Source organism: Saccostrea echinata, unplaced genomic scaffold (genome assembly GCF_033153115.1).
Source record: "Saccostrea echinata isolate AGI-Se365-2 ecotype Australia unplaced genomic scaffold, CSIRO_AGI_Sech_v1 ptg000006l, whole genome shotgun sequence".
NCBI classification, from domain to species: domain Eukaryota; kingdom Metazoa; phylum Mollusca; class Bivalvia; order Ostreida; family Ostreidae; genus Saccostrea; species Saccostrea echinata.
The window spans coordinates 12,966,098-12,992,621 of record NW_026889755.1 but is presented as its reverse complement, the minus strand read 5'-3'; the positions used below and the strand labels follow the sequence as shown (position 1 = coordinate 12,992,621).

Genomic DNA, 26,524 nt, shown 5'->3' with positions numbered 1-26,524 from the left:
GTGTTTCTATCTTTTTTTATTATTATTTTATTTATATAGAAACACCATGCCAAATTGCAGTTGTAAGAAGCATGACGTCTTTTCTAAGGACAAAGACTATAAGATTTACAAAATTGCCAGCAATGAAATTGCAGCAAAAATTATCAAGTTATTAATGGACAATGGGTGCATTACGAAGAGATGTGTGTATATATGTACATCGTGTGCAGCCTATGCGGAGAGCAATTTTTTATCAAATTTGCAACAAGAACAAGACATATTTGTTGATCAAGTTGTTAATATGATAAAAACAAATAACATTTCGGATGAAAACCTGCAGAAAATAGCCAATGCTATCGGTGGACGGGAGAGTGGTAAAATTAAGACAGACATAAATGACAACCTAAGTGGTCATTACAAAGATGTTGACTTCCTGAAAAATTGTGATATTGACAGCTGGGTGAGAGACAGGGATGCCGTGTTGACATCTTTTTGTTACATCTTTATGTGGGAAAGACTTTGATGAACAGCTGGGTGAGAGACAGGGATGCCGTGTTGACATCTTTTTGTTACATCTTTATGTGGGAAAGACTTTGATGACATGTCTTCATCTGAGAAAACAAAAGTTGTGAATGCCATTGAGCATTTGTATTCTATTGCAGTAATAAATATTATCTTACCATTTTCTTTCAGTTTGAATTTATTATCATATTATGTTTCCAGCAGCAAGACAGTTTGCAATTTATATTCAAGTGCCCACCCTTCAGGAAGTTATTCGTCTCTGCTTAATTGGATAGAGCATCATTCTCAGAATTCCATTAATATACCATTTGATAATGACCTTATTACATACTTTGACAATAATCAAGTTCTTGCAAGAAACTGGAGGGTAAGATATGATGCTAAAGCCATCCTGAGCACCATCACGACAGTTGTACATTTCAGCATGAATCCACCTTCTAATTTACAGAATAATGACTCTTTTTCACCTCGATTTTGGCTTTACAATTCTCCATTTCAGACAACATGGAGAAGGTTTTGGCACTTATTAATTATTATGAAGATCATTTCAGATATTTGAGAGCAAATTTTATTGAAGACAGATTAAAGATTTTGGCAGCACAACAGTAGTATAAGGGGTCTAGATAGGGGGGTCAACTGAGTGCACTTTTGGGCCCTGGGGGGATGGGGGGGTCAACTGAGTGCACTTTTGGGCCCTGGGGGGATGGGGGGGTCAACTCAGTGCACTTTTGGGGCCCCCTGGGGGGATGGCCGGATCAACGGAGTGCACTTTTGGGGCCCTTAAAGTGCCTGAAAAAAAAATCCATGTGAGATCCTACCTAGCCCTAAACTTGGCAGTGATTCAAATCTTGATTATGACGTCATTCTAGTCCTTCATCGCCTCTCTGGCTGCTTTAATTTTGACACTTTAAAAACACAGCTGATCTCCAGCTGTTATTCTAAAAAGAAAAACAAGTCAATGTTAAAGTTTAAAAGCTCTTTTTATTTAAGTATGATACAAAGTCAATTCTTCTTTTGAAGTTTCAGGGACTTCTTGACCTCTTCCTTGTGTTTTCTTTTCTTAGGCTGGTCCAGTGGAATCAGATTTTCTTTGTTCTCCTGATGTATAATAGCTTCTACTGGAATGTTTAATAAATTATCCTGTTTGTCCCCGAGACTCATGTTTTCCTGCGTCTTTTTTTTTTTTCCTTGGGCTTGGATGGTTTCTTCTTCTTCTCAGACAGTTTGTTTTGGTCACACTTATCGGCCCAATGTCCAAATTTTCCACATTTGTAGCATAGGTCTTTCTTGGGACATTCAGGGGCCCAGTGTCCTAACTCTTTGCAGATGAAACAGGGGTTGGTCTCTCTGGTTTTCTTTGGAGCTTCTGTGTCTGTGTTGGGACATTCAGGGGCCCAGTGTCCTAACTCTTTGCAGATGAAACAGGGGTTGGTCTCTCTGGTTTTCTTTGGAGCTTCTGTGTCTGTGGGTTCTCTACCTTTTTCTTCTTCTATTTTCCACACTTTATCCTCCAGTTGGGCCATTATTTCTCTCAGGTCAACGAATTCACTCATGACTTTCTCTTCAAACTTATTTGCATTCACTTGCATCTGGTTTAGCATGTTGACGATCCCCTCTAACGTGGTGGTTAAAATACCAAGGTCCTCTTTGGTCATGGGCTCTGGGAAATTATACAATCCCAAGTCCAGTCCTACAGGATCCTGAGTCTCTGGCATGGGGGCTATGACATAGCCTTCAGGTGTCGCATAATTGGGGTTGTCTTTGGTATTCATCATTGCTTGTGCCATGGTATACACCTCTGACTTCTGACTGAAAATGATGACCCATACACTCTCTGCGCTGGTTTTTATACTTTTTTTTAAAAAGGAAGGGGTCCTGGAAAAACCCACACGCGCTCAGCACGTTCTGAGATCTGGAAATTCCTGAGATGTGAGATGTGAGATTGGTTTTTCCAAAGTCTAAAAATAGATTTTTAAAAAAAAAATTTAAGTCTATTGGTTTTTCCCAAGTCTAAAAATAGATTTAAAAAAAAAAAATTTAAAAAAAAAAAAATTAAGTCTATTGGTTTTTCCAAAGTCTAAAAATAAATTAAAAAAAAAAACAGGGGGGGGGGGTATAAATAAGACAAAATATCATGTCTTCTGTTCATAATCAATTGTCATGTCCAAGCAATACCACTCTTTGATTTTAGAAGGCTATGATTTGTTAATGCAATGGATAGAACAACACCAACAACCTCTTCCTCCCGAGGCAGAACAAGTGTTTCAGAGAGCCACTACCATCATAGAAACCATTCAAGACTTATGGTTACAATGCCTGGCCCTGTTACATCCTCCCAACCTGGGGAGACTAGCTACACTGCATTTTCTATGTCAACGCATGAAAGAAACTCTGCCCCAGAAATGGTATGGGTTAAGCCTGACCCACTATCTAGGAAAGCCTTACACTTTTTTATGCCATCCCCAAGCAAGGAAAGTGATTTTACTCTACCAGGAAATAGAATCGATAGAGAAAATATGCATTCAATACGGGATGAAATATCTGGAAATTTCAGAGAGACTAAGAAATGTGTGACTTTTAATACAGACTTGAATGAAATTCATTATTTACCACCCGAAGATCGGAAAAGTGAATGGATGGCTCTAGTAGCCGATCGAATGAGATTTCAACGCAGAATTCAACATTTGGAACAATTGTTAAACCCAAAAGAAAAATAAAAGAATGAAAAAGACACTATAAGTTTTTAGTTTGTTATTGTTGTTGTTTAGTAATGACGTCATCATGTATCCGTTAGACGCTGAGTCTATATAAAATCCTGGTTTATTTAAAAATCTAAACTTTCCCACTGCAAATAAAGTGTATACAATTTGTTTTTAAATCAATCTGATTCTATTCATCTCAAAATTTTCATCTGAAAAGGTCTGGATCGAAAAGATTCTTATATTCCCTATACAGGTCTATACATTTAGACGCTGGGATGTTTTTGTTCTTATTTATAAAAATCTAAACTTTCCCACTGAAAATAAAGTGTATACAATTTGTTTTTAGACCAATCTGATTCTATTCATCTCAAAATTTTCATCTGAAAAGGTCAAGATCGAAAAGATTCTTATATTCCCTATACAAAAGTCTTATACATTGATTTTCTGAAAATGGCTGACCTTTGACCTCCCTTGTGTTTATCCCGAAACCGACGCTAAGTTTATTTTTACACTCCTAACTATTCTTTTGATCTGAAAACTATACAGACACTCTTCCCTAAGTTCAATCTTATTGCCTGCCATAAGTTTTCTTTGTGTTACACTCTCAAAAGTCTAAAACGACTTATTTTATGTATTCAGGTCAGTCAAGGTTATCCCTTCGCTTCGGCATGAATGAGCCTGTTCTAAACAAGGGAACAATGTCATGTATGAAAAATACTGTGAAATCATTCTCGAAACTTACCTTCATTCTTTTACTAGAAGGTTTGAATGTATATATGATCCCATAATATGTTATTTACTCCAATAGAGGTATTCACAAAACACAAATAACACAATTTTGATGTTTCCATGATTTTCTGAGCTCTTCGTCATCCGGGCTTTTAGGGTGCTCTCTTTTCGGCTCGCGCTGTGTGTATAAATACCGACGCTGATCAGCTGTTAACTGTCATTCGTTAGCGAGCTGTTCAAGCTACACTACAACTCGACATGTCTATTTTTACCGAGAACGTGGCCATTCAGCCGGGAGTCGAGGTGATTCTTCAGATGGTGGTGCGCAACCAAGACACCGGCGAGGAGTATGCCATCTTCAACATGGGGAGGATCAGAGTCGGAGACCTCAGGACTTTCGTGGCAAGTAACATCGCCCGAAGAGCCGCCAGAGCCACCCCCTATGACAGGCCTTCGCCAGCAAGGAGCAGAGAGGAGCCACCACGCCCCGTATACCATCCGCGGCCGGAGGAGGAGGGCAGGAACTTCGGCCTGCCGGACAGTCCGGAGTCCCCCCCTTCGTCTCCGGCCGGAGCAGCAGCAGTCCACCGCCTCCTCGACGGGACACAGCCAGCATCACCTCCCCAGGATCGAGCCGTATTCCAGGGGTGCATTCCGCTGTGGGGAATCCAGGCTTCCGTGGCACAAGGTTACTGCTGTTTATGCCTTTGCGAGGATGAGTTATCAAACTTCCTGTGCGGTCGGTGCCGCCAGAGGCCGGCTTGCTTTCTCTGTGCGGCCCGCCTGATCGACAGAGGAGAGGGCTGCCCCCTCTGTCGTTATGGGACCCCGGAGCCCCTTGTTGCCACCACCCCTCCTACCCGTCGTCCCTCGACACCCAGGGTGGGCCGAGGCCGTGGTGTGACGATCCAAGGAACAACACCAGACAATGGAATTGCCACTGGCCGTGGACGAGGGCGACGTCCCAGGGAGTAAACCCTGAAGAAAAAAAAACAACAACGGTCCTTTTAAGGACCAAGTCCCAGGGAGTAAACCCTGAAGAAAAAAAATCAACAACGGCCCTTTTAAGGGCCAACCCAAATTTTACGAAAAGATACCTTTTTTGATACACGGTTATAAAAGAAACGTATAATAAACACCAGAGGTCACTTTTTTTTTTTTTTTTTTTTTTTTTTTTTTTTTTGGTTAAACTCATAATCACTTATTATTTTTTTTTTCTTGTCAACTCATATTATTTATTCTATCCTAACAACAACAAAAAAAAAATCTATAGACTTTCTCTCTCCCCCCATGTCCAATTAAAAAAAAAATACACACATGAAAGACAGCGATTTTTCTCAAATCATTAGGGAATGTGTTTAAGTACGACTTAATTTTCCGTGTTTATGCCGCCATGATACTCTCGAGGCAAGGTTTTTTTTATTCCCTGTTCAAGGCTTGTAATCCACGCTGTAAGTCGTTTTTAAAGTTTTTTAACACATTGTTTATTGTTGTGATTATGTTATCCCTCACCTATATGTTTTAATGTCAGCTAATGAACCCAGTTCTGCATGATTTTTGAGATAATGGTTTGTCATGTGCTTTAAAGTATGGCCTGCTATTCATGTCATCATTTATGGTCCATAGTAAATAAAGTCTGTATCTTTTAAATATATATATTTTTATGAATGAAATTTCATTGATTCCAGTATGTTAGGTCTTGATATATATATATATATATATTACTCTTTTTTTATTACATTTTAAAAACATGCATTGTTTCATGTAGTATTTTTTGTCATCATAACAACATGGTTTTATTTCTACAGTCCTCAACATTGGAAGATATGTTTTTTGGGGTTCCTAACCATCTATAATCCAGTCTCTATGAAGTGAAGCCTGGGCTGTACTCTTCCTTTTTGGAAACACACACAGTTAATCATCCAACATATAGAAAACAAAACAAAACTTTTGAAGTTTTTTCAATGAGATACAAATTTTTAATTCTGTTTTTAAACTATACATGTTTATATATATATTTTATAAAAAATGGATAAGTCAAAGATAATTGATAATGTAAATTATAATACCACAGTTGGTTTAAAGATAGCAAGGTTTTTTTTTATATCTCCAAGTGCTGATGATTTTTCTGAATTTTTTTTTTTTTAAAATATTGACAATATATTACAGGGGGAAAAGAAAAAACTGTACTGTGAGCCAAACTGGATGATCTCATGGAATTATAACAAATTCCTAGTGTTTTCTACTGGGCTCCCCATCCACCCACCCACCCACCCACAAGGATCTGCTTATGAGTGCATCAGACTGCTGTGGAGGCTGAAGCATGGCACTTCATTCCTAAAAAAAAAAAAAAGGTACTTTTTCAAAAAAAAAAGATTTATTTTATATCACATAAAAAACACACACACAGTTAATGTTTATGAAGAATGTACACATGTTTGTCATAAGTGTGTACAAATTGTTCAATATAATGTCTATAATGAGTCCAATTTCCTTCAGCTAAGCCACATCCAATCTTGTAAGGAAAAGCAAAAGTTTTATAAGGTAAATTTCCCAATTCTTGTAAACAGGCTTGAAACCATTGCTCTCTATTTTGTGGGGTGTCCTGATAAGTGGAGATTCTTTTAGGTCTGTGACTTGCTCTGCCATAATCCCATTGAGCTAATAAACAAATGACCACAGGTGTTTGTGAGGAAAACACCCTAATGGTTCCTGGCTTATCCCTGTCCTCTTCTAAGGCTAAATTTCTAGACCCTAAAGGTCTGCGGGTGGCATACAAATTCGCTTGAGGATATTTATCTGCTATACTTTGACTCAATCCATGAGCTCTGACTGTTAAACAGTTACATTGATGTACGATAGCTTCTACAGGAATGTTTAATAAATCACCCTGTATCTCCTGGAGACTCATGATCAAATGAGGCTATATTTTTTTTTTTTCTTTTTTTTATATATACCTTTTTTTTTTTTCTATCTATATTTAGTATCATGGGGAAAACCCCCCCTTTTTTTAAAAAAAAACAAAACAAGAACACAGATTTTTTTTTTTTCCAATTCTTTTTTATTGATAACAACAATTAATTACATGACATTTTGATAGAAACATTGACAAGTTTGTCCATGACCCGTAGGTCTTTTATGATAAGTGTCTTTAAACCATTGAGCTACATAATGATCTCTTTGTAAAGCTGTGCTATGGTCAAAGGGGAATAACCACTCGTCTGCTTTCTTTCTCATCTTGTGTCTTTGATGTAAATAATACACGCAATATTGTCCACACACATCGGTCTTCCAATCTTGATATCGATACGGATTATAAATCCATTGGTGAGCATGACGCTGGATAAAGTCTTGAATTTCTTTCTGTAAGGGAGGAAATCCATAAGAGTCAAAATATTCCACCACTGGACTGCTCACGTACAGACACACCCAGTGTTCTCCAGGTTGATCTTGAGGATCCGTATTCACCACGATGGCTTTTTCTCCAAGTCTTAATTGATCCGGTAATATATCCAAGGGGTACACTCCACCAAAAGAACTCTTTAATTCTCTGGATAAGACTTCTCTCAACTGTCCCGTATCCATTAGTAATCAATACTGACTTCTCTCTGTTTGTTTATTTCTAACAGGTTATCGAATTCTGCATACACCACACAATTTAAGGTGTTCACCGTATTGTTCGTAAATTGGACTTCTATTCTCAGATTTCCGGTTTCTATGATGTGGAATTTGTCCGATTGCGCTTCTTGATCTTTGGTGAAATCCCAGCCCCACAGAGTGTATCCGTTTTTATACTCTTCTAGGGTGATGTCCGGAGCCCAATCTTCTCCTAATTTTCCCAAAGCTTGATATAGACTCAGATAAGATCTCAGATATAAATCTTCATTGAAATTGGGCTCGAAACAACGAGTACTCATGGTCTCTCCGTTGATACTGACATCTAATTTCTTAATTCCAAAGTTTTGAAAATGAAACGGATTTTTAGTTTTATCTCCGTTAAAAGCCGCATTTTCCACAAAGCCTAAAATGAGACGTTTAGGCATCTGGCCTTGAAACAGATGATCCGTAATCTTAGACTGAGTTCCTGTCAGTATGGTAAAGGTTTTCACTTCCACTCTTCTCAAAGGATATTTGGCTCTATGAGTGTTCAAACTTTGATTAATGCCATTCATCATGACGGCCGTGGGTTTGACTTTTCTCACCCACAAGACCATGTTCAATATTTTCACTTTTCCCGTACTTAGTGCTTTGATCATCATATAGAACTGAGGTCTAGCTCGATTAAATCTCAAACGGACGTCTACTCCATTGGGTAGAAATCGGTCTTGTTGAAATAGATCCAGATGTAAACGATCAAACAAGGCTATTTTCTTACTATCTTTGATGGCCTGGTGACGTTTTCTAAATCCTTCGTTTCTAGAATTGGCCGGTAACTCTGGGACGATGGGTTCGTCAATGACCACAGTATCGGCAGCACCACTTCCACCTTTGGTTACATCAAATGTCTTATTTTGAGCCACTCCAAGGTCTGCTACCCCCACTTCGTCCATGTGTCCTGCCGTATCTTTTTCCCACAGACTACAGGCTCTCATCTGTGTCATTAAAGTTCTGGGTTTGTAAGAAAGTAATTTCTCCAGATAAGCTTTGTAAGGATAAGTATCGGTTCCCGGAGACACTATTTTTCCATTGACACTGAGATCGATTTCCGTAAACAAGGAATGAAAGATATTATTCACCGGGGCGCAAGTGGTGTTAGCTCCAGTCAGATCAGTACCATCGTCTTTGGTGAATTTACACACCATTTGAACATACGTTTGAGATAAATCCAGATATTGATCTCCTTGTCCTTTAATTTCAAATTCAATGGGAGCCGTATCCGAATCTAAAGTACTAGAAATGGGGTAATATTCTTCCCATTTGGAGTCTTCTAAAGCAATATTAGTCGGGGGGACTTGGAACAATTGTAAATTGTTCATCCCACACGCACAGGAATCTGGTTGCAACATAATGTCTGTCTACTAGGATGGATTTTTCACAAATGAAGGTCAATCTCACTCCACTTCCCTATTTATAGTGTCTCTCAATCAAAGATATCTAAAGGACGTGTTTTCTTAGTCTGAATTCCTCCTTGTTTTTTTCTTTTTCTCTTAGGACCTCCTCGGGCTAACACAGGTGTCTTTTTTCTTCTTTTCTTAGTACCTCCTAGATTCATTCTTTGTTTCACCATTCCCGAAGTGTTTTTCAGGGCTTGTACTCCGTGAGTTTTGACAGCGTCTTTTAAAGATCTCTTATTTTCTAACACGTCTAACCCCGTTCTAGCAGCAGCGGTCAAGGCATGTTTGGCTCCCGTTTTGAGTAAATCCGTAAAAAATCCTCTGCCTCTCTGTCGTCTTTTTCTTCTTATTATTTTAATCACCATTCCCGATCCCCTCTGTTTTTTCATTCTCTTTCTTCTTCTTTTCTTAGTACCTCCTAGATTCATTCTTTGTTTCACCATTCCCGAAGTGTTTTTCAGGGCTTGTACTCCGTGAGTTTTGACAGCGTCTTTTAAAGATCTCCTATTTTCTAACACGTCTAACCCCGTTCTAGCAGCAGCGGTCAAGGCGTGTTTGGCCCCCGATTTCAGTAAATCCGTAAAAAATCCTTCCCCTCTTTGATAGTTTTGGGGTGGATAATAATAGGGTGGGGGTGGGGGTGGTTGCTGTTGGCCTCCTCCAAATAATCCTCCTATTAAGGGAGCTGCTACTTTAAACAAGGATCCTAAAATACCGTGTCCTTTTTGACGTAATAAACCTCTATGATAGACAAGCTGTCCGTGTCCTCTTTGTCTCAATAATCCTGGATGATACTGCATGTTTTCATGACTCGTGTCAGACTGACCTAAATGCACTCCGGGGACTCCTTTTTATACCCCTTCCTGTCTTAGGGTTGAATACAATACAGACAGCATATCAGACAAGTCATCACTCCCAATAGGATGTAACAAAAAAGATGTACACTCATCTCAGTACACTTTTCTGAAATGAAGTTTCACGACCGATTTTCCACTTAAAAAAGGCATGGGAGTCCCTAAAGGAGTCATGATATGAATCTCAATGCTATCGAAATGTTTTTTACTCAGTTTCAAATATTCCGCTCTAACGGGTTCCCATTTAGCTTGTTTTTTATCTTCCAGATTGAGTGTACAAGGAACCACTCTTAATAATTTCAAGGCATTGGATCCTACCGTCTGGGGTTCAATCAAGTCACAATACACGTACATGGATTTCAGATTTTCATATAAATCGACGGTATTGTTGCCCATGTAACTCACGTTGATCCATTTGGTTTCTGTATCGTTCTGAAGCATCACCTTCTTACTTTCTATTCCTAACTTATAAGCTAAGGCTGTGGGAAAACGAATGCAAAGGGGATATTTTCTAAGTTCTCTCCCGTTAAAGTGATACATCACTTTATCATATTTGTCATGATAGGCTAATTTCATTTCACTCTTTTTTTTAGAATCAACAGAATCACCCAAAAACTTCCATAATTTTTTCAAAGTTCTTTCCAGTCCAAGACTGATTTCACTTGTTAAAGCCATGGGATGAATGTAAGGCCCCGGTCTAAAGTGAATTCGCTTAATTTCCATCTTCTGGTCTTTCTTTATTTGATCACCAAATTCGGTATGGTCCCAATCTAACAGTACAGGACATTGGCTTAATGGCATCACCTCTATGGTTTTCATTTTAAATCTGCCCCATCTAAACACATTAGGTTCTTCGACTTTTCGATTATAAAACTGAGGAAGCAGGATGTCAAAATAAGCTTCCTCTTCTGTGATGTTTTTCAATGAAATGGGATACATCAATTCTGTTAAAGCCACTTCCCATTGTCCATCTGTTAAATCTACTGTTTGTGGTAATAAGGTTTTAAATTGAGCCGTCGTATTACTCGGAAAAGATTGCATGGACCCATCACTGGGTAAAGTCATGTAAAAACCACTGCTCTCGGCCATGTTCAGTGAGATACTGAAACAAAATAACTTAGGACCCTTCTATTTATAACAACACTTTTTTTGTTTTTTGTTTTTTAAATTTTATTGAGTTTTTTTTTTTTTTTTTACACTTCTTCTTCTTCTTCTTCTTCTGATCTGTAATCAATCACTCTGTCCAAAACACCAGGTCCTTCCTTCTCCATATTGTCTTTGATCTGGGAAAGGGGGATGCGACAATACAGGTACTGTTTAACGTCGTGATAATCTGAAAAGGTCAGTTCTTTTTTCTTCATCTTGAAAAAATGTCTCACACACTCTGCTATGTCGGAGTACCAGAGACTTTCGTTCAGAACCAGGGTCATCGGTGTCGAACTATTCATAGGATGAGTACAGCTGACCCATTTATATTGCTCGTAATGCTGGTTGAATTTCACCCTCACTCTAGTTCCTTTAGGATGCGGGATTTTGACTCTTTTTTCCAGCCACAGGTTTTCCAGAGAATGTCCTGGATGATTTTCAAAGAAATCCAGGATCGCTCCTAGTTTAGTTTTCATCCACCCTCCTTCCATGTAAATAAACCCAGTGAGGGGGCTCTCACAATACCAACGATACTGCATCTTTTTTTAAAACACGTCTGACTTGGACACTGAACTTTTTCAGAATGAATGATTTTTTTGGGGGGTCATACCTCTTTATATAACCTTATCCAATCTATTTTTAGCATCTCAGGAAAAACCCAACAACAGTTTTTTTTTTTTTTTGATTTTATGATTTATTTCCTTCATATCTACATAATGGACAAAGTCTGTAGCAAATCTTGACGAAGTTCTCGACACATTTCACACAGCATGGATACTGTCGGCATTGTTGGCACTTCCATCTCCCCTCCGTATTTTCCTCCCAGCAGGTCAGGCATTTCTTTAAGGCTCTCTTCCTGGTCACTTTGACCCATAGGGGCACCATATTCTCTGCCCCGTACTTCCATGTGAAATATTTCACGCACCATCTACATCCACAGGTCTCCATGGAAGGGGGATCATCCACAAACCAGTGAGGAAAAGCCATTTCACAATGCTCGCAAAATTGATAAGTTCTGTGATGCCATCCGGGATGATCATACACCGTAAATGTACGCTCATGGATCATCTCCCTATCACAGTAATGACAGTAATACTTTTCTACCTCAAAGAAATACTTCAGTCTCCACATAAAAATCATGATGAAATGTGGTGGTGGTAGTGGTGAATTTTTTTTTTTTTCACAAAAAAAGCTCAGCTTTAAAAAATACCTCTGGATCTGACTATTTACAGTCGCTTTGTGAATTTTTTTTTAAAAAAGCTCAGCTTTAAATACCTTTGGATCTGACTATTTATAGTCGCTTTGGAAAAAACCCACACGTGCTTCACACGTTCTTACTCTATTTAAGTCTATTGGTTTTTCCAAAGTCAAAAAATAAATTTTTTTTAAGTCTATTGGTTTTTCCAAAGTCAAAAAATAAATTTTTTAAGTCTATTGGTTTTTCCAAAGTCAAAAAATAAATTTTTTAAGTCTATTGGTTTTTCCAAAGTCTAAAAATAGATTTTAAAAAAAAAAAAAAACCTCAGGTTTTTTACCTAGGGCATAAACTTGGCACCGATTCAAGTCATCAAGCTGCCTATTGTGACGTCATCACATGTATTCAGCTGAGAAAAATAAGACCTGGTTTGGTTTTATAGTTTTTTTTTTATTATTATTGTTCAAATCGACACAAGGGACAATTTCTGTAAGAAAGCCGTATAATGGACTTGTAACACTTTTCACAGCAGGGATATTTCATACACTGTTGACATTTCCATTTTCCTTGGGTGTTTTCTTCCCAGCAGGAGGGGCATCTCTCGATCTTGGTATTTCTTCTCATGCGCTTAGCCCAACGTGGCATCATAAAATCAACTCCATATTTCCACAGGTAATATTTCAGGCACCAATCACAGCGACAATACCGCAAACTAGGGGGATCGTCTACTTCCCAGTGAGGTATACGTTCTCCACATTCATTACATCCCCAATACCAACCAATAACGTCGTCGTCGTCACTGTCATACTCAGGTAATCTGCTGATCTCTCTCAACTGCCTATGGCAATGAGGACAGGCACTATTTTCTTGGTGAAGAAAATACGACATTCTCCACACAGAAGGCATGATTGAAAAAAAAAATGAGCACAGTGAACTCAAAGCTAAGATTTATATATACCTTTGGGATATCTATTTTTAGTAGAAGCGGAAAAACCAACAACACCAGAATTTTTTTTTTTTTTTCTTAGGTTTTTAATTCACAACAACAACATTAAATTAACAAACATGGAATACTTTTGCATAGTTCTTTTTGAATAGGAAAAGTTCTCCTCATGTACAAATATTCTGTTTCACAAGCACAGTCCATGATGTCGTATCCTTCTCTGAGCACTTTGTTTACATAATCTTTGATACAATCTCGGACTTCTTCCATCCATTTTCCTTGAATCCAGGTCCTTGCTGGTGCCTCTGTTTTGTGAGCCAAAACGTATTTGACTTTCCATTTGAATTCCTGATACTGGGGTCGCCATGACCCTAATAATAATACTATGAGTGGTGCACATTCATGGTCCGGTAATTTGAATCTCTTATACAGGTACACATCATTGAGTCCTGTTTCTCCCGGATTCTTATCCATGAAATCTTGGATGCATTCCTCTTTGTTTTTCATCCATTCTCCTTTTTTAGTGGAACCTGTAGGCTCTTGCATTTTCCAACGATACTCGGAGCTTAAAAATTCCATGTTGTGCTCTGTCCTCAGTCAGATCAGAAATGAAAAAAATCTTTGTTGTTTCCCCATTTTATATATACACTCTGTGGTGTATCTATTTTTTTTTTAAAAAAAGACATTAACTCTGTGCATTCGTGGTCTTCTTAGGGGTAGGTGTATGATGCATCATCGTAGGACTAGGCATGATATAACCCACTGAGGAACTGACACATACCATCCAATATTCTCGATTAGGATCGTGTAAAGCTAACATGACCACACTGGTGACGATGAGAGATACACAGATCAATAATTGTGCGAAATAAACGATTTCTTCTCGAGGAACATTCTCTCCACAAAATTTCCAATGAGGAGTTATTGGATGAGATCCGTTTGGGGAATCCATGAATCGAAACTAGGGGGATATCCTTTCCACCGAACTTTGACTTCTTGAATGATTTTTTTCCCTACGCGTCGCTTTTTATACCCCAAGATTTCCTCCACTTCGTACACGTCGTCTTTTTTAATGATCTTTTGTAATTCTTTCTCGTAAAAAGTCCCTTCTAATTCCTCTCCGTTATAATCTTGCACTCTATACACGTAAGGATACCTTCCAGGAACTCTTTTAGAAATGGTAAACAGTTCTGTGGTCCAGTTAGGTAAATATCCTTTTTCAAATGTGCGTTTGGCTTTACTGATGCGTACCCGATCTCCTTCCTTAAACTGAGGTTTAGGAAACTGTTTCCGATTGGATTTCCCATATAAAGTTTTCCAGACTTTTAACACATTAGAAGCATTCACTTGAGCTGGTGCTCTTTGGATACTGCGATGATAAGTGTGATTGTAAGCATACACTAAATCCGGTAAGATCTCTAAATACCGTCTGGTTTTATGACGGGTGAAATAGCGCCACATGCGTGCTTTGAGAGTTCTCTGAAATCGTTCCACGATACTGGCTTTGGTGTCCGTATTACGAGTGGTAAAAAAATGAATGGATTTAAAAGCCTGTAAGAATTCTCGATTGGTAAATTCTTTTCCTTGATCGGATTGAATGCGGACGGGACGTCGACCGTCTTGTTGAAAAATCTCTCGTAATCCTCGAATCATTTCTTTTCCCGTTTTCTGTTTTAAAGGCACCACCCAGGCATATTTAGATAAGACGTCAATGGCACACAATAAAAAAGTATAACCGTCATTGTGTTTCTTTAAACTGGACACATCTGCTAAATCTAATTGCCATTGTTCGTCTATATCCGTCACTCTAGTCTGTTGTCTCCGGAATTTTCTGTGAATGGGTTTATGTAAGGTATACGCATCTTGCTCTTTTAACCATTCTCGTATCTTTTTCAAGGAAATCTTATGTCCCAGACTTCTGACCTGACGATACAAAGCTTGTATTCCTCCGTACCCTCTTTTAGGATCATAATATATCTCTTTTAAAATGTCTTCCACTGGTTTCTTTTTCATATCTTAGGTAATGAAAGCCAATTTTCGTCGATCTGTTCTAATCTCTTTTTCGGTAAACTTGGACTGAATTTAGATTTTTTGATGGCCTTCGCTAAATTTAACAGAGGTCTAGGAGTGGATTTTTTTATTCCTCTATCTCCTACAGGTCTACTAACAGGGGTCAAAAATGAAGAGGAAGCATCTTTAAATCCACTATCGCCCTCGTCCTCACTATCACTGAAGATACTTTTGGGAGTACTGATTTTTCCAGGTCTCTGCATGGCTTTTATAAGGTTTCCATTGCTCAGGTATTCCAGAGGAGTACGCGTCTCTTTTAAAGCTTGAGCAAATTCATCTAATCCTTTAGGAGGGGGATGGTTTTTACGAGAACGAGATCTCATACTATCAGCCATTAAATCCACAATGTTAGAATCGGGAACTTTTTGACCTCGATAACTAATTTCACCTTCCTTATTCCAACTCAACACCTTGGTTTTCTTTAAATGATTTAATAATAATCCAGCTTTTCTTTTCATGTTTTTATTCACTGTTTCAAGGATTTCATCTTCAATCTCACCTGGGGCTGCTGGTGATGCTGCTGCTGCTGGGGCTGGAGCTGCTCCTGCTGCTGGAGCTGCTGGAGCTGCTGAAATTTTGGGTTTAGAAATAGGTTCCTGTCTAGCTTGTTGTAAATAATTCCTATATCGATGAAGTTCCTGGCCATATAAAGCGACTTTTTCTTCTGGGGTTAAATCTTCACGTCTTGTAATCTCGTCCAATTCCTGACCTAAACTGATGGTGGATTGAAATTCCGGAGGTTTGGGTAATTTTGCCTTGAGATCGTTCAATAAGACCTCGGGAACTAACACCATTTTACGACTCATTTTCCTAGGAGGGAAGAAGCTGCTCCCAAAAGTAAAGGAGCGGCTGCTGCTAAGAGAGGGAAGAAGCCTCCTTTTTGCTGGACTAACAAAGCTCGTCGTCTACGGATAGATTGAGGTTTGACCAGTCTCCTGAAGATGTGTTTCTTAGGAGCTAGTTTTCGTTTATGAGCCGAACTGAGAGGTAACACTCCTTTTAATAGGTTATACACGATCTCGCAGATTTTGAGAATACAATCTCCAGAACAATGTTTTAAAATACCCGTCTTTAATGGAGAGGAATAGTGAGGGTCAGATAACACTCTTAAAAGAGGCCAGTGAGGTTTTAATCGTGTAGAACAGCAAGTCCTTCTTTTCTTCTTCTTAGCCATCCTGGGGTTAAAATGAGGACATGTCCCAGGTTTCTCTCCTTTTTATACTCTCAAGGAGGAGGAGCATACATGTCGTGTTTGTCCTTCTCGTGTTTGTCTCTATTTTTCTGGGTGACGTAGATTTTGGAACAATATCGACATTTATATCTCATTCCTTTAGGAAGTGTAGGTGTAGAGGCGGTCAGAGGTTGAAAGCGTGCTATTTTAGGGGTGTGAATGGGGACTTTAATTCTAGGAGAGGGAATTCCCACATTGACTCGAGGAAACACTTCTAAATCCGTAGCTCTTTGACTGCCTATGGGTCCCATAGGACGATCCATTCTCATTTCAGCTTGTTTTATTAATAATTCCCCAATAGTTTTTTGTCTTTGTTCTTTATAATACTGATTGATTTCGTTTTTTAAACTTTCGGGCATGGCTTTTCGTTGAGCTGGAGTTTTGGGAGTCGTTTTTTTCTTTCTACCACCTTTTCTTTGAGCAGCAGGTTTTCTCTTTTGAGGTTTTCTCTTAGGAGGTTTTCTCTTCTTTCTGGTCTTTTGAGCTGCTCCTCGGACCATCCAATCTGGAAACACTCTTTGTTTCTTATTATTGACTCGCACTACCACACTTTTTAAACGACGCACACGTCGTTTCTTAGGTGCATTCCATTTAAATAAATGACGAATGATGACTCCGCCTAGAAATCCGGCTCCTCCGCGTTTTAAAATGGCATTTTTTCTGTCTTGATCACTCGCCGACTTATCGGCTATGATGCTTAAATCTTGACGATGATTATTAATAAACTTTTGAGTCTGTTTATTGATGGGTAAGACCCCACGTATCAAATTTTGAGCTCCCATAGCAAACCAATTCAATAAGGCTTTACGCCCTAATTCGATTAAATGGGCTCGCTTGGCAGGATCTCGTTCCCGCTGTAAACGTCGTAAGGTTTTCACTAATTTACTCTTGGCCGAGAGAGGTCGACCCATGACGACTGTATAATGATGAATGACAAGTGTAATGTTGGTACATTTTTATTTATACTCTTGTGGCATGTGTACAGTCAACCATTCAAACAATCGACTTCTCAGTCTGTATTCGTCTGGGGTCTGTGGATTCAAGTCCACCAGGAGATACCCGTGAGGAACACTGGTGGCTTCTTGATAGGCCGACATCAAATGTGGTAAGGCTAACTGTCGACTCAAGACACTGATTTGAGATTTGTCTCTGGGATTTTTAAACAACACTAAATAATGAGCATTCAAACTAATGGTGCGATGCTGTGGTGCCCGATCAAATAAGTTCTGAGTGATGTAAATCACACTGGTATTCCGATGATGCGCTTTACGGGTAAACCAATCCACGATCGATTCGATGGCTTTTCCTCCCATCATGTCGTCAAAAATGAGTAAGTGAGGAATAGTTAAATTGACCACTAATTTCTCATCGTCTTCTGGAATATTTCGAATGAAGGAGACCCGATCTGTTAAAGAAGTGTAAGCAGGTTGCCATTCCCGATAACACCAGACAATTTTTTGTGGCATGGGGGTAATCCAATGTAAATTTTCCACCAATTTCTTGACAAATTCCGTTTTTCCCGATTTAGAAGGTCCTGCTACCACCATGGTAAATTCGTGTTTCAATTGAAAAGACGGGAGTGTCTCCTCAGGTTGCATGATGACAAATGAAGAGAAAAATAGGGTTTCAATCCTTTTTATTCATAGTCAACACAGAAATATACGCTGGGTTCTCTTCACATCGGCTCGACAGATGGGGCAATACCGGAAGGTGGGAGCACATAAATAACAGCAACATACGTGTCCGCAAGGGAGTAAAGCCATTTGTAATTCTCTCTCTAAACAAATGTGACATTTTCCTGTGGCCTGGATCTCTGTAGAGGTTTGGTCTAGTAGAGGTTTGATTTCAGGTGAAGGTTTGTATCCCACCCGGAGTAAATGGTTAATGAATACGATCATCACCCACTCACGTCCTTCATAGGTATTGATGTAAGGACAATTAGGGTTCCAATAAGCATGTTCTACATAAGGATCGTCTGTAGGTTCCCAGAGGTTTAAAGTCATACCACAATGAAAACAGATGGTCTTATCACTCACTCCTCTGTAATAAAATCCGGCTTTGGCTAGGTCGGGTATTAATCCTTTTAAAGAATCGGGCCATCGATCATCAAAGGTAGCTTCTCTCTTTAAGAGCAGAGCATATTTAGGGTAAACAGGAAGGTAGTCTGGCTCCTTATCAACACCAGCCATGACTGAAGTGTTATATTATTTCCCCCCCTTTTTATAACCCCTCATTTTTTTGGGGGGGTTTTCCCCATAAAATAACAACACTTAAAATACAGTTTTTTTTTTTTTTTTTTTTTTTTTTTAATAACCATAAGGTAAAGTGTTATAATCTTCCATCAATTGTCTCTTATCATAGACAATTCTATATTGTTTTTCTAAAGGTATTGTCTTGACTTCATGTTGACGAGTCCTCTGTATTTTGTAGGGATACGAGACTTGGATTTCGTCAATTTCTTTCTGGAGCATTTTTTCTAAAGTCTCTGGTGACACGATCTGAGAGGCCCGATAATTGAGAGTCAATCCTTTGACTTTACACATGGATTTTCCCTTGGAGGTGAGGTAAGCATAATTTTTGGGGCCTCCTGACATGAATTTGATAATGTGGTCCCCGTCTAATTCGTCTGTCCATTCTCCTAAACTGTTGCCAAGGGTAGGATTAAATTGTCCCTCCTCATGTTGGTATATGATACTGTCCGTGTCGAAATAAAGGACCCGATCTCCCAAAGGTTGTAAAGTCTGGTAGAGGTGTAATCGGGCATGGGCGGTAGTGAAACAGGCCAGTACCACGTTTCCGAAGGGACACTCTTCCACGAATTCCTGTTTCTCTTGATAATTGACCAGCATCATGTCCGATTCGGCCTGCTCTTTATTTTCTAAGAGTTCTATCCCTTTGATGTCAATGGTCGAATCTTGTAAGAGTTGTTGTAGTTCCTCTTCTTCGGTCAAGTATCGAGTTTTAGGTAATAACAGGCGTTGAGCGAATTTTCCCCACAAGCAATTTAAAAATAGTTTGGCTATCGTTCTTAGCACCGGATTTTTTTCTATACTTAACAGGTCCATCCTGATCCCTTCTCTGTCTAAGACTTTACGAATGTAATCTAGTTTCTGTTCCTCCGTCTGACAATCAGGTGGGAATCCAGAAGCTTCCTGTTTGATCTTTAAGAAGGTATCGATGTAAGATCTGAATAAATCTCGACTGCTTTGTGAAAAATGCCAAACTTCGTAAATCCGCTCTAGGGTATATCCCATGTCCAGGGCTTTATGTAATTCTGTAGTCACCCAGGTACCCGTAAGACTGCGTTCCTGGTCTGCGTGTTGACATCGATGTTTAGAGGTAGAGTCCTGTCGTTCCGCACACGTTCGACATAAGGGAAACAATAACTTGCCTCCCGTGCGATAAGGTAAAAGGGGGTGATAGAGGCCTCGGGGTGGTAGGACCCGACAGTGAATGAGACCGAAATAAGTTCTCACGTCCTGGAATTGGTCTGTTATGATCTGAGGATGGCCTAGGGGGAAAGGTCTGTGTTTTAATACGTAAGGGTATAAGGAACAGACGTCCACGTATCTCATGTCCCCCTCCTCACAATATAATTTAGTGGCATTAGTCCGACCTCCGTACAGGGCGTCTCGGGGGTTCAAAGGATCTGGAATGTCCAGGTCTCGTACATAATTCTGTAGAGTTACCTCTCTTTGTACCTGTTGATCGAATTCGTGCTCCCAGATGCTACGGAGGGAGTACCCCATTTCCTCTAAAACAGAACTCCGTCTTAAAGTTTCCTCGTGTAATTGTTCATAGGTAAATTGGGTCCGGTGAGGATGACTTTCGGTCTGTAAATTCGGATAGCAGGTGGGGCATCCGTGCCAATAGCATCCGTAAAATTCGTAGACGGTGCGAGTGGCTTCCTGGTATCCGTCGACGGTATAACTTCCTATCTTGACTTCTCCCCCGTTTCTAGCATGTTGGATGTGAGATCCGGTCTGGTGACTCATCCAGCTTAACCACCGACAGGCTTTGGCGGAATATCGACGCGCAGGCTGATACCCCAGGTTGGGAATGATGGCAATGGTCTCTTTGGGCATGAATCCTCGACGGTTAGCTAAATTGGCCGCACTGGCAAAAGTGATGGATTCCTGGAAGGGGTCTACATGGACCAAGCTCTTGAGGGTGGCTCTAAACTGAGCACAGCATCGTCGTAAAATATCGACGTCTGAAATACAATAGTCTAAAAATTCCTTCTGGAAGTCAAACACTTTTCCGGCTTGTTGTTCGTACCATCGGTAAAAAGCCTGTCGTCCACTAATAGACATGTCGTCCGGATTGTAGTAAGCTGCCGGTGGATAAGGCCCCACGTAATTCTGGTTGTGTTCCGTATTAAAAAAGTGTGGAAAATACCCTTTCTTCAGTTCGGTGAATCCGAAAGCAGAGGGCATCTTGGACAGGGCAAAAGGTAAAAAATTATAGGAATCGATGAATTTCAGACCGCAGATTTGCATGGATAAGATTTTACTGCCGTTCATGATGACGGTAGGTTTCAGGCAGGCGGAATGAACCAGGTAATTTAAAATGAACTGTCCGTCGTATCCTTTGAAATTGTGGGCGATGATGATGGCCTCGTCGTGTAATAAGGCGGAATTCTTATTTCCTGTAGTGGGTTGTAATAACCAGTCCATGAACTGCTTTAAGGTCTCTGGCCCTCGAAACAGGTGTTGACGGGGTCCCATGTGTCGACAGTGAGGACAGGGATCTTCTATGGGTAAGTGACCGCAATGTTGACATACGCGGTGTGCCACACACAGGTTAGGGACGTGGATGCCGGTTTCCTGCGTACATTCGAAAACGAAATAGATGTAGAACTGTAAGGTCTCTTTGCCCTTCTTCTTCTTTTTCTCGGGCTTGAGTTGAACGTAGCACTGATGATCCGTGTCTACGGTTTTCTTACAGATCTTGCACTGTTTCTGTCCTCCGCAATGATGATGAGGGAGTAATTTTTTAGACATCCATTTGTGACAGTGCTCACATCGTCCCATTAAACTGCATACCGTGGTGGCCGTATTCTTACTGTGAGGTTGTAGATGGTTTTCGTAGCAAGTTCTGCTCTGAAAAAATCCCTGGCACTGGCTACATTGAATGCGGCTCCCGTCTGGAGGGCAGGGAGTGTCTGTTAAACAAAAATTACATCGGTGAGGGCACTGGGTACGATGGTCTGTGATGTTTCTGTAGCCCACGTCGCAATGATCACAATAGTATGGGTTGCCCGTCACACCTGGCATAGATATGATGGCATCGTAATGCTGGTCGTTTAACAGGACATTCAAACAAGTTCCCTCTCCGTAGCCTTTGTAAACGGGATCTAAGGTGAGTTTAGAGGAGGTGGACTTGAACTGGAATATTTTCAGTCGATAGCATGGGACTAACACCTGTTGTAATTTCCCCCATTCTTCGGGTCCACAAGGCCGATGGATATCACACCCGGCTTGTTCCATGAGAGCTAGGGCTTCGTTTTTCTGGTCTAAATATTTGTAATCACCCTTCCGCATACGTATCCATTGCTTTTCCCATTCGGGGTCTGCATGTTCAGGTTTTTGACTGTATAACCGGGTGACTACGATGGCTCGAGCTAAACAAAATTGATCCCAGGGATTGTCGATCTGAACGATACTTCTTTTTCCCTTCTTAAAACTCTCCTTGTTGACCATCAGATGTTTGGTTTTGTCTCCACCACTCCCTTCCGGATACTTGACCCGAAACATGTCGAATTCCATGGCCCCGTCTCCCAGTTTAAAATCCTTCTTGGATTGTTGCACGGCTTCTATTTTGTCTAAAATGACGTCCTCGTTTAAATGTTTACATTGAGTAAACTCGTACCAAATGTCGGAATCCAGAGAAGGATGGCGTATGTTCAGGCGTACGTAATCGTTAGGATTACACTGCATTTGATATTTGACATTTTGCAGCATGTCTCTAAATAATCGCCGAACAAAGCCTCTGTTTTCCTCCTCTGGAAATTCCTTAAAATTCACACTGTAGACATCTTCTTTAGCTTTAAATTTTCTGGAATGCTTGGCTTGATTCAGTCTCACTTGATAATATTGGGAAATGGCCTTTGGCTTCTGGGGTGGTGAATGGGCTGATGAGTGTGGTTCTTCATCCGACACAGTCCTTTGTTGTTCTTGTTGGACTTGGGCTCTCTGCGTTCTCTGTAATATTCTCGCATTTCTTTTTCTGAGCGCTAATTCTCTGTGTTTATTGTTGGAAATAATTCTTTCTAACTCTTTCGCCCGTCTTCTCCATCTCATCAGTTGCTGGGCATGTAACAGTTTTTTCATAGCAGAATCCATGTCGACAGCTGATGGAACTGACAACAGAATGAGCTTGAAGTCAGACACATGCAATACTTATACAGTGTATGACGTCATAATGGCTAGGTTTTTCCAGGTGAGTGCTGAGAACGTGCAGGTTTTTCCAGATCTCACATCTCATATCTCAGGAATTTCCAGATCTCACATCTCATATCTCAGGAATTTCCAGATCTCAGAAGGTGCTGAGCGCGTGCGGGTTTTTCCAGATCTCTGACCTTGACCTCGGGGGTGCACTCAGTTGACCCCCCCATCCCCCCAGGGCCCAAAAGTGCACTCAGTTGACCCCCCCCATCCCCCCAGGGCCCAAAAGTGCACTCAGTTGACCCCCCTATCTAGACCCCTTATACTACTCACAACGACGACCTGGTTTGACCGACCCAGAAGACATCATTTCAATTTTATTAAAAAATAAGGAAAAAAAAAACTAAATTTACTCAAAAAAGTCGTTGCCAGGTTGATTCATATTCATTTTTAGAACATAATCATAAAAATCCACCAGATGTACGTATGGGCAACCCAATTTCTGTAAACCCATGTTCTTTTGATGCAATAAAGTCTATTTTGGAGACATTAAAGACAGACGTAGGTGTGCCCGAAAGAAGAAAATGGAGTATCATCGGTTGCGATGGCCTGCCGTATCTGCTGTGTCAACGCGTTCTACAGGATAACCCAGACTTCCAAGATCTGCTGGTTCAACCCGGTCTTGGACACTTTGAAATTAATATGGCAAAGGGTACGTATACTTTTCTTCATTTATAATATTCATCTAAATTGGAAATCTTTACAAAATATACATACTACAGTAAAACACGATTATTGAGATGTGCCAGAAAGGAGCAAATCTTTAAATCACAGACCTGCCTACCCTTCCGCTTTTGGCGTAATTCTTCCGGTTTTTACCACGAAATTACGCTGTTACGCCATGAAATTTAATTTTACGCTTTTAAATATTTTTCCTAGACAACTTGACGAAAGGCTTACTTGGGAGTTAAAGTAAAGGCTTTCCTAACTAAAAACAAGAAGAAGGTAATTAATACAAATTAAAAGAGGGTTCGGGTTTTCACTATATGATTATTTCCGATAAAAACATCATACGTAGTATACCTTGTAGTTGTACCTTTTAGGTGGCATGCCAAAAATAAGAAAAAAAACTTTGAAATGATATGTGCAGTAAGTAAAGTCAGTTTAATTTTCCATTCCGTTTATTCTTACATTGCTTAGAACAACACAGAGACAAGTAAATGTAAGGAAAACAAAAACGAAATAGCGCAATTATGTAGAATTTGTATTAACATGCAAAGAAACTTTGAATTATGTGATTTGCTTTAAATTTCTCAAAAGTTCCTTAGGCATGTAAGTTAAACAAGTTTGATATGACTGCATTTTGGATACCAGTTTTACAACACATGGACTTTTTGTCAATAAATGATTTGAAAACGGAACATTTATTGTTGCTTTGTTCAATGATGTACAATTACAGGTTTATTTAGACAAGAGTATCATTGCAAAACAACAAACTAGGGAAACATAAAGGATTACGCCTTTACCTCTGAAATTTCGCCAAAATGAGTATTGAAATTACACCCTCGCAATGAAAAGGGTAGGCAGGTCTGAAATCAAAAAAATAAATAAATTGAATTTAAATTTACTCTGTTGTAAGCATGAATTCACCATAATCATTTTCGTTGCAACTGTGTTTTACTGTAATCATATACTGTTTAAATTAACAGCTGTCATCAAGCTTCTTTGGGAGGTCATAGGCGTTGACCTAGCAAAACTACTCGGCTACCGCTCTCCAAAAGCCCTCCAAGCATGTTTGCAAGCCAACGATCATCACAAGGCCATGCAATTTATTGAAATTTTGTTACTGTGCACAGGTCAGTAAAATACGAAATATAATAAACATTATTGATACACACCTTTTTCTGTTTTATATTAAAACATTAATGTTTGCAAATCCAGGAGACGAATTATTGCAACCATACATGCGACACTGCCATGACAGGACTTTAGAGCCATCTGCTAAAGGATTTTTCGTTTGGTGTCGGGATATGAAGGATCCTAATTACAAGTGATTTATTTTCCTTGATTTTATCCCACTCATTTTGCAATGTATTGTATTAGATAAATTTTATGATATTTTTTTCATTTAAAATATTATATAGGTTCTTACTGGAAGCCATATTTACATATGCCCTTGCCATATATCTCTTTCGTGCTGGTGTGCGTCGCAACAACACCGATGCGATTATGGCATGTAGGGTAAAGTTTCGCCTTTGTAATTTAGCACTGGCAAAACTAATTACCAAACGATTGAGTTGACTGATCTCATGATGAGAGTTTGTACCCCTGTTGAGGTTCATCAGTTTCTGCAGCAACATGAAACGTTTACCCCTAAGGGTCTTACTATACAGCACTTTAAACAAAAATAAATCACAGCACGCACTGTATGTTTATGCAAAATTATAATACACATGTATATAAATACTAATTTTCATAAAAACATGCATTTCTTGTGAGCCACACAGACAAAGTATTTTTTTGTATGGAGCGAATCATAAATTTATAGAATCTGGTCATCCAAGCAAAGGTGAAGGATGTGATTTCATATTAGAATAAAAAAAAACAGACAAGCAAACAGTTGGTTACCCAGCGGCGCTCCCCCCAAAAAAAGCACTGGCAGCAGACTTGTAGAAATTCGGACAATTTAGAAGAAGTTGGTATTTATTATTTGTAACACTAACATAAAACAATACATATTTCATTATTTACTATTAATTTCTATGCACTGGACACTTGAATTTCGCTTTCTTCAGCTGAATATTTGAAGTAAAAAAAAATCCTACACACTGGTCGTGGACCCAGTAACCACAGCGTGGTTTGTCGCATCCAACCCACTGGCCACGCGCTTCCTTTCCAAGACAAATATTACATTTCTCTGGTGTCTTTGTCTTGATATCCTCTGTCTGCGTGGACTTATTTTTTAGCATGTCGATCCTCCTTCTCTTAAGTGGTATAGCTGGAGTTGGGGTGGGTTTCTTGGAAGGAGGGGGTGTGGACCTCAGTTCGAACGTTGAATGTGAATATAATAATATGAACTTTAATAAATTAACCTAGGTTTTATTAGTGTAAAATAGCAACGTAAATTGCCTTGCAGATCAACAAGAACATTAAACACCAGCTTGGAGTTAGGGATGCCACTGACGAATCTATTTACCATACTGATCTTCAGAATGAAATAAATCAGTGGAGGGCAGAACTTCGCCAGTCTGATTATCTTCTTTCTCCCCTTGAACCCAGGGACCATACTTCTCTTTCCAACAAACCTCTTGACAATGAAGTTCTAAATTTTTCCCAGAAATGCAAAAATAACCGTGTAATTTACTTTCAGGAAACGACGAAGCAAAATTCTCTTACACCATCCATTTCGTTAGAACCTATATTTGTCACTTCACTTGATAGAACAAATTTTAATTCGTTTGAAAACCAAACCAAAACAGAAATTTCAAGAAAGATTGTTGACCAGTTGGATGAACTAATGGACCTAGATGATGATGCAGCTACATTTCAAAATATATACACATCAATTATGTATATTTACATTTCCAAATGCTTTCCTTTATATAACACTATTGAAAGCAATGTGTATCTATATCCGTATAAACACGGGTTTCTCGCGTCATAAACGTTCGACGTAATTTCTCGGTGACGTCATAAAGGTCGACGTGCAATCA

General features: G+C 39.5%; 1 pseudogene; it reads left to right on the top strand.

Annotated features, from left to right (window-relative positions):
- Positions 1 to 46: 46 nt before the first annotated feature.
- On the top strand, positions 47 to 25,222 carry LOC133180403 (uncharacterized; annotated as a pseudogene).
- The last annotated feature ends 1,302 nt before the right edge of the window (positions 25,223 to 26,524 follow it).